Below are 12,373 nucleotides of genomic sequence, written 5' to 3'. Positions count from 1 at the left end.
GCAGATTTGCACTACAGTCCATTTAAAGGGTTTGTAAACCCTCACCGTTTTTCACCTTAATGCATTCTATGCAATAAGATGAAAAACCTTCTTTACTGCAGCAGAGCCCACCGAGCGCCCCTTATACTTACTTGAGCCCCGTAATTCCCACGATGGGAATGAGTACACCAGCTCCGGCCGGTGTCTCGTGTCCTGGTTGGATAGATTGATAACAGTGCAGCCATTGGCTCCCGTTGCTGTCAATCAAATCCAATGATATGGGCGCCGGGGAGCGGAGCCGAGTCCTGCTGTCTGTGTCAACAGACACAGCAGCAGTACTAGGGTTGCCACATCATCACTTTAATCCAGGACACATATTAATTACACAGGTTCTGAGGCTGATTTTAATGCAGATAAGGCACCAAGTGAGTTTAATTACCATCTTAATCAGCCACAGAATCTGTGTCATTAATGTATGTCCTGGTTTAAAGGGATGACGTGGCAACCCTAAGCAGGACACTGGAGCGTGCCCGCACGGGTGTCCCGGTGGAGAGCACTTCTCTGGCGGGGCACTCGAGAAGAGGAGGAGCCATGAGGGCCTTGGAGGGACCCCAGAAGAGGAGGATCAGGGCCACTCTGTGCATAACCAACTGCACAGAGGAGATAATTATGACATGTTTGTTTTAAAAAAGAATAAAAACTGAACCTTTACAATCACTTTAACATGGTTCCTATGGTAGTGCAAATCTGAAAAAAATGCAAAAAGCACAAAAAATGCATAGATGTGAATCAGGCCTTAAATTGTAGATAACTTCATCTTTAAATCAGCTCCTCCTACGTGTCAGCAAAAGAGTTAAAACTCCCAGCGATTTCCTAAATGACGTTGACACGCAAGTCCGCACAATTCATCCCTGTGGACATTGAGCTTGGCTGTGCTCACAATTCCTACTCTATGACTCTCCTCCTCCCCTTTCTCTTTCCAACAGAAGCACACACCCTGCTGTAATCAAATGCATGCACTTCACAAACTTACTTTACATTTCAACTTTTTTTTTTTTTCTCTCTACCCCCCACCCCCCCGTCTTGATTTGGAAAATCAATAATTGTAGAGTAGAATAAATAAACCATGTCACGGGATTTCTAGCAAACAGGCGACGCTATGCAACAAGGCATGCAACTGAAACAGATGCATGCCGGACTAGCGACGCGTGATGAAGAAAGGGTTAAACGAGACCGCCCCAGCTCTGTTGTGCGTATGCAATAATCTGTGTGGCTGCTTTGGCTGTCTGCCAAAGTGTTGCCTTGCCTCCACACACTCCCCCCCCCCCTTCCTCCCTTTTGCATGAAGTAGGATCCTTGAGCTGTTGCAGAGGCAGCCAACTGCTCCATATTTGGCTTCTATAACACATTTACATACAGGAGAGAGAGGGAGAGAGCTCTACTGCAGACATCATTTCTACTACAGTAGAAGAGACATACAAGACCTGTCTTACAGCAAGACAAGAGGGGGGGGGCAAAGTAAAAAAAAAAAAAACAAAAAAAAAAAAAAACAAAAAAAAAAAAAAAAAGCAACAGCTCTGACACCCTCTTCAGCTAACAAGCTCCCTACTGCACTTTACAGTAAGTCCATTTTATCTTTCTTTCGCTGTTCTTTGTCGGTCGTGGAAATCAGCCATCAGACAAGACATATATACATGCACACGTATTCTTGTGGATATTTATATACAGTACAGAGATCAGAGGCTGGGCTTTCCCTTCCTGCTTTGCATGCCCCGAAAGCGAAGAAGCATCAGCAAAGTGTAATCATCCGGAGGTACAGACATATTCTTTTTTTTTTCTTCTTCTCCTTACCCCCCCCCCCCTCCCCTTCCCTCGGTCTCCTACATTGATTCAGAATTGTTGGTTGGACAAGCTATTAGCGCCGATTAGGTAATGCCATGTATTCTTTCTGTGGATGTTGATGGGCCTGACAGTGTACTTTAACCCTTCCCGAGCTGGACTAATCCGTAGGTGCCCGTGTGAATCTATACGCCGGTTTACCGCTGCCTAGTAGCAGGGGAAAAGATCTCGCAGTCACTGCGTCCCCCCCATTGGGTGCTGAAAACAGTCTGCAAGGGGAAAGCCTACATGTGTATGTGTACGAGAGAGGAGACTGCACGTTTCTGTCACCTCTGTCAAATCCCCTCCTCCTGCCGTCTGATCTATCAGTCTGCTTCTCCTGTATGGAGACCACCTGGTGCCAGATTACTGAGGAAAGCCTGCTTCATCGCTGCTATTATATTTAATATCGGGTCATTTCATTGTCCCTGGCCACTGGCAACGCAAAGCTGAATCTAGAAGAGTTTATTAATTCATAAACACAACAAGCTTAAATATTTAATGCAGCTGGCTTTATATTTTACTAGAGCTTTTTATCTGAACGGAACCTTCACTCCGTAAACGAAGAGGCTTTTCGCTATTGACGAGGCGCGTATCCTTCAGCCGAGATCGTATAGGGAAAAACAAGTTTTGTATCGTGTTTAGGATAGTCGTTTTATAGAGTATGAGCCAAGAGTGTTCTGTTATTCCGTAAACTCGGCATGACTGATCATGTACAGCTGTGTTGGTAGGCCCAAATTCCCAGAGTTATCTTAACAACTGCCAACAGTTTCTGCTATGGAGGATATGCTGTGTGTTGTTCAGTGTGCGATGAGGGAAACACGAACACCGGTTACTTGTATGTCAGAGATTAGAAGTCAGGAGTCCCTTTTTTCAACGAAGGGCCTAATGTCTCCGGTTGATAAAAAGGCCTGCCTGGAGCATTAGGAAAACTGATTGCTCCACCCCACAATGCTGGATTGAGTGCTTCCACCCTGCCCTCCTGGAGAACAGTACGATCCTGCTCACTCCCTAAATAATTTGAAAGCATGTTTCATTTTAATTGTCATGTGTGATGTCTTTTATTAAAAAAGAAAATACTTCACACTCTTCTGCACATATTGCCCTATGCCATATCCTCTGCACTGCTCACCTGCCCATACTGCCCTCAGCCATACACTCTGCACTCCTCTCCTGCACAAAATGCCCTCTACCATACCCCCTGCACTCCCCTCTTACACATACTGCCCTCTGCAATACCCTCTACACTCCTCTCCTGCATAAAATGCACTCTGCCATACCCCCTGCACTCCCCTCCTGCACATACTGCCCTCTGCCATACACTCTGCACTCCTCTCCTGCATAAAATGCTCTCTACCATACCCCCTTCACTCCTCTCTTACACATACTGCTCTCTGCCATACCCTCTACACCCCTCTCCTGCATAAAATGCTCTCTACCATACCACCTGCACTCCTCTCTTACACATACTGCTCTCTGCTATAGCCTCTACACCCCTCTCCTGCATAAAATGCACTCTACCATACCCCCTGCACTCCTCTCCTGCACATATTGTCCCCTGCCATACCTTCTGGCATTCCCAGCCTGCACATATTCCCCATCGTTGTACCCTGCACACTCCTCTCCTGCACATCCTGCCCTCTGCCATACCCTCTGCACTCCTCTCCTGTACAGGCAGCCCTCCACAATACCATCTGTACTTCTCTGCTGCACATAATATCCACTATTATATCCTCTAGCTTTCCCAGCTTGCACATATTGCCCATTATCATATTCCGTACATGCTTCTCCTGCACATACTACCCTCAATCATACCCTCTGGCATTCCCAGCCTGCACATATTCCCCATTGCTGTACTCTGCACACTCCTCTCCTGCACATCCTGCCTTCTGCCATACCATCTGCACTCCTCTCCTGCACATGCAGCCCTCCACAAAACCATCTGTACTCCTTTGCTGCACATAATGTCCACTATTATACCCTCTGGCTTTCCCAGCTTGCACATATTGCCCATTATCATACCCTGTACATGCTTCTCCTGCACATACTACCCTCAAGCATACCCTCTGGCATTCCCACTCTGCACATATTTCCCATCATTATACCTTGCACACTCCTCTCATGCACATACTGCCTGCTATCACACCCTTTGGCATTCCCAACTTGCATGTATTATCAACATACCCTGCACACTCCCCTCTTAAACATGCTGCCCAGTATCATATTCTTTGACATTCCTGTCCTGCATACATTGCTCATTAACATACACTACACACTACTTTTTTGCACATATTGCCCGCTGTCATGCCCTCAGCACATCTCTCCTGTCCATTTTGCCCACTATCATGCCCTGCATACTCTTTTCCTTGACATATTGCCCACTGTCACACCCTATGCAATTCTCTCTTGGACATATTGCTCACTATCATACCTTGCACACTCCTTTCCTGCATATAGGGGGGAATTTACTAAGATTGGAGAAAACAGAATCTGGAGCAGTTGTGCAACCAATCAGTTCTTATTTTTCATTTTGAAAGTTGAACTGAATAAGATGAAGTTAGAAGCTGATTGGTTACTATACAGAGTTTCTCCACATTCTGTCTGCCTCAGTTTTAGGGAATTCCCTCTGTATTGCCCACTGTCATACCCTCTGCGCTAATATCTTCGACATATTGCCCAGTATCATACCCTATGCATTCCTCCTTTGCACATATTACCCACTTCCATACCCTCCACACCTCTCTCCTGCACATATTTCCCATCATTAAATCCCTGCAAACTCATCTCTTGCACATACTGCCCCCATCATACCCTTTCACACTTCTCTCCTGCACACATTTTCCATTGTTGAATCCCGGCAAACTCATCTCTTGCACATACTGCCCCCCATCATACCCTTTCACACTTCTCTGCTGCACACACCCCGCCATCATACCTCTTTGCGCTTCTTTCCTTCACATTCTGCCTCCCGTCGTACTATTTCCTGTACATACCTCAAGCTAAAATGGCCCTTCTGCATGTATGTAATATCTGCAATGGAATGGGCACACCTTTATTAAAAAAAAACTATAAAAAAAAATACCATTATCAATAGGAAGAAAAATAAAAATAGAATACAAACATACTGTAACATCAATTATATCCAAGTAGGGTCTAATGTAGCTTTAAAAAATTCTAATCCTTATCCTTGGGAAGAATAATAACAATACATTACAAATATATGCAGTAACATGGATTATATTTCAAGCACAGTCTAATCATCATCCTTAGGAAGAACAAGCAAAACAAAATAAAATAGATGTATCGTTTTAAATAATATTTATTGCATGATATGTGACAAACTGTTTTTTACGATTCCCGATTTAGCAACATGTTTCACGTTGGGCCTCCATTGAAGCCCTTATATAAGGCAATCGACAATGTTCATAGTGTAGTAACCCATAGCAACCAGTTAGAAATCATCCGTCACTAGTCCAACTTCTCTAAACTCCGAAAGATGGATTGTGGTTCATTGTCAACTGCATGTCCTGGCATGTTGCACTTATGGAGCAAGCCTGATAGTATAGTTCTTTGACATTGTTTTTTTATAATAATGTGTATGTAGGATGATTGTAGACAGTCTGAGATCTTCAGACGGTAGTAAAGAAGCCCATTTCTAAGAATAGGTTTGTGTGCACCTAACATGCAAGGTGTGCGTGAAGGATGATGGTCTTCTTATTAGCCTGGTTTTACAACTGTCTGTATAGTATGTACGTGAAGCTCAGTGAGTAAGCATAGTGAAAGAGCTGTGTGTGTAGTGTAGTGTAAAGATCCCTCCTCCCAGTGGGTGAGTACAGTGAGTCAGGCGTAGCTGGGAGGAGGATGCGGTGTGTGTGAAAGGAGACAGGGCCTCGGGGAAAGCTCAGCTAGGGGAAATGCTGCCTAGCTTTGCAAGGACAGACGGGTAATAGAATGAGCAGATTTGGCGAAACGAGCGTGTCGATGAAGTTGTCAAGCCCCATTTTGACTCCCCAAGGGCTTCCGTCAGCCATGGACTTGTCTCCTTAAACGTAACCTACTTACAAGGTAATTTTTCGACATATTCTTTAGCTTTTGCACTTTGCTTTGCTTTTCGTAGTTACGTTCTTCGTATACAGGACAAACATTGACCGTTAGGACCCATTGTTTAAAACGTGTACACGTTGTCATTTAAGGTTTCCAACTAGCAGTTTCCTGTTATTATTTGCAAAACCGTAAAGTAGATTTAGGTCTGTCTAAGAAGCAAGCGTTGACCTATGCCTAGGCTCGTCGTATTAGCATGATAAAATATGTCATTTCGCTTGTGTGTATGCTAATCTCTTCCAGGGAAGAAGCAGTGCTGTTTAAATGCTACTGCTTTGAAAGCTGTTGAACCCTGTTCATATCACAGTGTCACTGCCAGCTCTATGGGGGGTTTCCATGGTTTCCCAGGAAACAGGCCTTGCTCTAGAGTGGGCCCAAAGCTGTCTACAAAGAGAAAGGAGTTTGTGTCTATATGAACCTGTTCCTAGAAATGAGACAAGGGTCCAGTGCGATTTCCAGCAGGCTGTGAAAATCTGTCGTTCCTGCCCAGTGACCTCTTTCTGTTTGGCTCCGTATTGCTGGTTAACTCTACATCTCCCGCTGCTGGAATCCCAGACCCTGGATAAAAAAAGAATATAGTTCCATGGTGACAGAGACATACTGTGCTTCGAAGAGCAATGCATTCACATATACACTGTACAAATACATGTCCGCCTCTAATCCCTAGTCTAGTTTCCTTCATCTTTTTCTCAGTATTTGGCAGGCAATGGCAATGTCTGCCATTGGACGCTGCATATATACAGTTTATATATAGAGAGAGAGAGTGAAAGAGAGGGCGAGCAAGCGAAAAATGTGTGTGTGTGTGTGTGTGTATATATGTATATATATATATATATATATATATATATATATATATATATATATATATATATATATATATATATAATGTGTGTGTGCACCGTTGGTACACACTATATATATATATATATATATATATATATATATATACGTGTGTGTGTGTGTATATATATATATATATATATATATATATATATATATACACACACACATACACACACACACGATACACACACATTATATATATACATATGTTTGTGTGTGTACCGTGTGTGTGTGTGTATATATATATATATATATATATATATATACACAATGTGTGTGAATGTATATTAGTAATAGATTTTAATGGATGCTAATAGGAAGTGAGAAAATATATAATCAACTCAGTTTATAGAGAGAACACATCACTATAAGGATCTCTTTTAAAAAGATATATTTTTTTAGATGAGGCCAATGAGACTTGAAAATGACAGTTACATGCTTAAAATGCTCCTTATTCCTGTCTAAAGGTTTGTGCATTAAGCCTAAACTATAGATCTATATATGTATATGTTAATAAATATTGTTTACAGATATACATATGTGCAAGTCTGGGACAATATAGGAAAAACCGGGGTTTAGAAAGATGAAACTCCTGTTAACTATGACTGTATGGCTCTATAATATACTGTGTGTGTGTGTGTGTATGTGTATATATATATATATACATGAGAGAGAGACGTGTACATTTTATCATGGTAATCAATGTAAATGCAACCTACGAAGATTATGCAAATATGTGTATGTGTGTGTGTATATGTATATATATATATATATATATATATATATATATATATATATATATATATACTTATTTATTTGCATCTTTGTAGACTGCATGAGATGTGTTAATAAACTGAACATTTTGATGAATGTGGTTATCGTTATGCACTGTATTTTCTCACACAAGTACAGCTTCAAAATTCTTCAAGAACTTTCATTATCACATTCTGATATGTGTTACTTCTGAACAGAAAAGCTTCAGTAACTTATAGTAATACTCTAAAGGCCTGCTTTCTGTAACAGTGTAATGATACCTCATTGATCGGGCCTAAGGTTAATTAATGACATTGACCTTCTTTAAAAGTTGCAGTTGAAAAGCACGATACTTTTTTTTTTTTTGTGATCTATTATTATTGGCTGTCATTTATGTAAAATATTGAGTGGGCACACTGTGTAGAAAAGGAAGCAATGTTAGAGAGCACTATCTTAGTGAAAGAGTAGTGGACCCAACCATTAGATTTAAAGGGGAAAAGCATGGGGGGTAAACACAGATAAAAACATGCACAATTAAAATAAATACGGACTCTCCTTAAACTTTTCACTTTACTGCAGCCATTTGTAACTAACAGGTAAAGAGAGAGTGTTCTGATTACTCTAAAAATCCCTGAAAGTTAATGTGATTGGCTAGCATGTTTGCTGGACTGCTTTTAATTTTAAATTATTCTATCACTTGCACTGATGTTTGCTTTAAGACTTGCTTTTTTCTCCTTCTACCGTTACAGAAACAATTTACACCACCAAACAAGTCTTTGCATCAGGTAGTCATTCATGTGCAGGGGACATTTCTATTTTTTTACCTTCTCTTAGAGTCTATTGGGTAAGGGAACACAGGTTTGATAAAAAAAAAACTAAAAAAAAAAAATGAATTGAGTCTATGCCACTGTCATAAATGATCTGTGATTTATTCATTTTGGAGTATACTATTTTTTTCACCTTTTTAGAGTTTTACTGGAAATTGACTAATCCTAAATAAGTATAAAAAAAAGAGTTAACTGTCAATGGAAGAAAAAAAAAATTATATATATATATATATATATATATATATATATATATATATATATATATATATATATATATATATAATTTGTAGCAAATAGTTCACTAAATTTATTGCTGAGGCATGAAGTGCAAGGTGACTCAGAACACCATGATACAAATAGTAGAGAATAGCTTAGGAACTGGTCAGCTGCATTTTGCTGTGTTGTCTGTATATGGATGACTAGTACTTATTTTCACTACTACATACATGTAACTGTTTATTAGTTAAACACACAATGAAAGTGTGTGTGTATATATATATATTATATAATATATATTATTTTTATTTATTTATTTATTTATTTATTTATTTTGCACATGCATATCTAAACAATTATATATCGTCTTTATAATATAAAAATAGATTTGCAGAACATTTCCCTAGAATCCAGCTGGTAATCACCCCTTACCTCTTTTAAATGAAAGAATAAAAACACGCAGCTTTTGTGTATAGCTGGATGCCAGGTTATAGTACGTGTTGTGGAAGACATACCCTGTGAAAGATTTCCACTGGTATAGAAACAGTATTGTCCTGGGAGATCCGTGGCATTTAGGAGAGCTGTGCATGTCATAGCCCCATGTGGTATAACAGTTACGTAGCTTATACTTATTTCAGTGCTTAGCCAGGCTCACTAAGCCTATTCTACATTGTAATGGAGCTCACAATTCCATTCAACAAAATGTATGTAAGAACAGTGGCAGATTCTAGCAGTGGCTGTATTTATATTGGCACACCAATTCCCAAAGTGCTGTCAGGAACTCTGATCAAGAATCAGAGGACTGTCCATGGAAAAACCTTTCAATTTAGTAATACTATTTGATGTTCACGTGTATTAGACTCGAGTATGTTGCAGTTCATTTAGGAGATATTTACAGCAAATAACTAAAGTGTGCAATGATGTCATAGTGTCTGGATATACAGTGCAAATGAGGCCCAGAAGGCTTTTTAATTTTTTTTTTTTAAATATATAATTTTGATGAGAAGGGAGGAAACATATGTTAGTTGATGTAGTCACTTTAACACCAGTATCTCAGTTTATCTACAACCTTGTTTCCTGGCCCCTAACCTAATACACCAGGAAGAAAAGGTCAGTAGGTTGAACCAGCTACATAATTAGTGTAAAATGTTGCATGCATGGATACTTTGTATCACCATGTTAGGATTTAGGGCTCATGCACACCAGTCCGCACATTAAAATGCGTGTAAGCTGGTGCCTGCTGTGTATTTTATTGAAGTGTCACAAAATGACACTTCATTTAAGTCTATAAACCACAACGCGTTGAATTGAAATGCTGTGACATGCAGTGCAGTGAGTGTGCAACCCCACCACAACACAGCACTCGATGGAGATAGTGTGAACAAACCTTTAGTGTAGGAGGGAACTTACCTGATGCATGATGTATTTTTTAAAATTGCCTATGCCTTTAATTGGAAGCCGGCGGTAAAGTGTCAATATTTTTATCTGTGCTTTACTGTCATTTTAGAAGTGCTATTCGGCCGCTAGCGGGCGAAAAAGGGTTTGGGGGCCCTGCCCCATTGATTTCAATGGGCAGGGGCGCTTTAGGAGCGGTGTATACACCGCTCCTACAGCGCTGCAAAGATGTGGCTTGCAGGACTTTTTTTACCGTCCTGCAAACGAACTGCTCCAGTGTGAAAGCCCTCGGGCTTTCACACTAGAGAGACAGGAGACGCTCTTTACAGGCGCTATGCAGGCGCTATTTTGGGCTGTAGCACCTGTAAAGCGCCTCAGTGTGAAAGTAGCCTAAATCTAAAGCTGGCTACACATTATACAATTTTATGTTACAATTTTTCTTTAGATTTACCAAAACCATATAATATGAGGTCAAACCTAAACATTTTTAATTTGTATGCAATCAGGTAGGCCCTTGCACTACAGAGTTGTAGGTAAATCTGAAGAAAATTGAACAATAAAAATTGTATAATGTGAAGCCAGCTTAAGAGGGACCATACACTTTAAATTGACCAAAAGTATGAAATACGAGTTGAATCTAAATAATTGATTCAGTTTATATGTAATGTGCACGCCCCTAGATTATATAGTTGGTAGTAGACCTAAAGGACATTTTACAATGAAATTGTATAGTGTATGTTCAGCTTTATTCATGTCCTCCATATTTACATTAGAGAAGTCAGAAAAGTGCGCTAATACCTACTTTAATAATCAGTGTGACTGCTGCCTGACAGTGCTCGGCAGGACGTGTATGGTGAAAAATGAACTTTGATGTGGCTGTGGATAGGCCAGATTGATAGGCCTCTAAATGCTACTAAAACAGGATAATAAAGGAAAATGTCCATGGAATTAAATTTCAGGCTGATATATTCTTGCTTGTAATCCATGTCTAACCTTGTGACATTGGCCCATTATCTGATTGCTCCAAAACCCCATATATGAAGGTAGACATTTAAAAAAAAAAAAAAACAAGCCAGAAAACTGAAGAGGATTAATGTTCTCATTTAAAGTCTTACCACATTTCGAAAGCACAAATAAAATTGATCTATAAATATGTACTATGCACGACAAGCAGTCTAAAGTTCTGTTCTCACTGACACTATGTGAACTATTATGAGTCTAAGAGGAAAGATTTTTTTTTTATATTTTTTTATATTCCTGGCAATATAAACTCCCTGGAAGGCAGTTACATAAGCTAAACTCTGGAGCACAAGAAATGGGAGTCATCTCTATTTTTGTTAACATTCCCTGCATGTGCTCAACACAAAAATGAAAGCTTGATTGCATTTTATTTTTGTACTAGCTTTAAATGGTGGCAGGCAGCCTGTAGCTTTCCAGCTGATGTAGAACTGAAATTCCCAGCGTTTCCAGGCCACTGTCACTCTGGCACTTCCTGTCATCGGCACTTGAGTTGAGCGTCTATGGATGTTTTGAAGGTTTCTTTTTTTTGTTGTATTTATGCAGGCAGTTGTGCATGTTTTTGCAGGCATCTCAGGGTTTAGCCTTTTTTTTTATTTGATTTTTTTTAGCCAATGGAAAGCTATTTACTAGAGGGGGGGAAAAGTGCAGTTTTGCCTTTGTGTGTTTTTCAGGTGCTTCCAAAATGCTTAAAGCTTGTAGCTCAAAATAAGCTAAAGAACTTTTATCGAGTGACACTCAGGTGTGAACAGGCACAACTGGAAAACATGGGATTTTGGACCCTGAGTATCTCACAAAGGTGAGTACACCCCACATTTTTTGTAAATATTTTATTATATCTTTCTTTTTATGTGACAACACTGAAGAAATGACACTTTGCTACAATGTAAAGTAGTGAGTGTACAGCTTGTATAACAGTGTAAATTTTCTGTCCCCTCAAAATAACTCAACACACAGCCGTTAATGTCTAAACCGCTCACAACAAAACTGAGTACACCCTTACGTGAAAATGTCCAAATTGGGCCCAAAGTGTCAATACTTTGTGTGGCCACCATTATTTTCCAGCACTGCCTTAACCCCCTTGGGCATGGAGTTCACCAGAGCTTCACAGGTTGCCACTGGAGTCCTCTTCCATTCCTCCATGATGACATCACAGAGCTGGTGGATGTTAGAGACCTTGCGCTCCTCCACTTTCCGTTTGAGGATGCCCTACAAATGCTCAAAATTGTTTAGGTCTGGAGACATGCTTGGCCAGTCCATCACCTTTACCCTCAGCTTCTTTAGCAGGGCAGTGGTCGTTTTGGAGGTGTGTTTTGGGTCGTTATCATGTTGGAATACTGCCCTGCGGCCCAGTCTCCGAAGGG

General features: G+C 40.3%; 1 protein-coding gene across 7 annotated transcripts in view; it reads left to right on the top strand.

Annotated features, from left to right (window-relative positions):
- Nucleotides 1-1,160: 1,160 nt before the first annotated feature.
- The window catches only part of ATXN1 (ataxin 1), a 440,770-nt gene continuing 429,557 nt past the window's right edge, over nt 1,161-12,373 (top strand). For 4 of the 7 annotated variants that reach the window (XM_073631107.1, XM_073631104.1, XM_073631108.1 and 1 more), the window contains exon 1: nt 1,161-1,599. The gene's annotated coding sequence lies outside the window, so the exon portion shown is untranslated. Of the gene's footprint in view, nt 1,793-1,880; nt 5,923-12,373 lie in introns of those variants that run through there. The other 3 variants (XM_073631103.1, XM_073631102.1, XM_073631105.1) reach the window with 3 other exon arrangements.

Source organism: Aquarana catesbeiana, linkage group LG05, assembly GCF_042186555.1.
Source record: "Aquarana catesbeiana isolate 2022-GZ linkage group LG05, ASM4218655v1, whole genome shotgun sequence".
NCBI classification, from domain to species: Eukaryota; Metazoa; Chordata; class Amphibia; order Anura; family Ranidae; genus Aquarana; species Aquarana catesbeiana.
The sequence above is the reverse complement of the archived record's forward strand: the minus strand, read 5'-3'. Positions and strand labels throughout refer to the sequence as shown.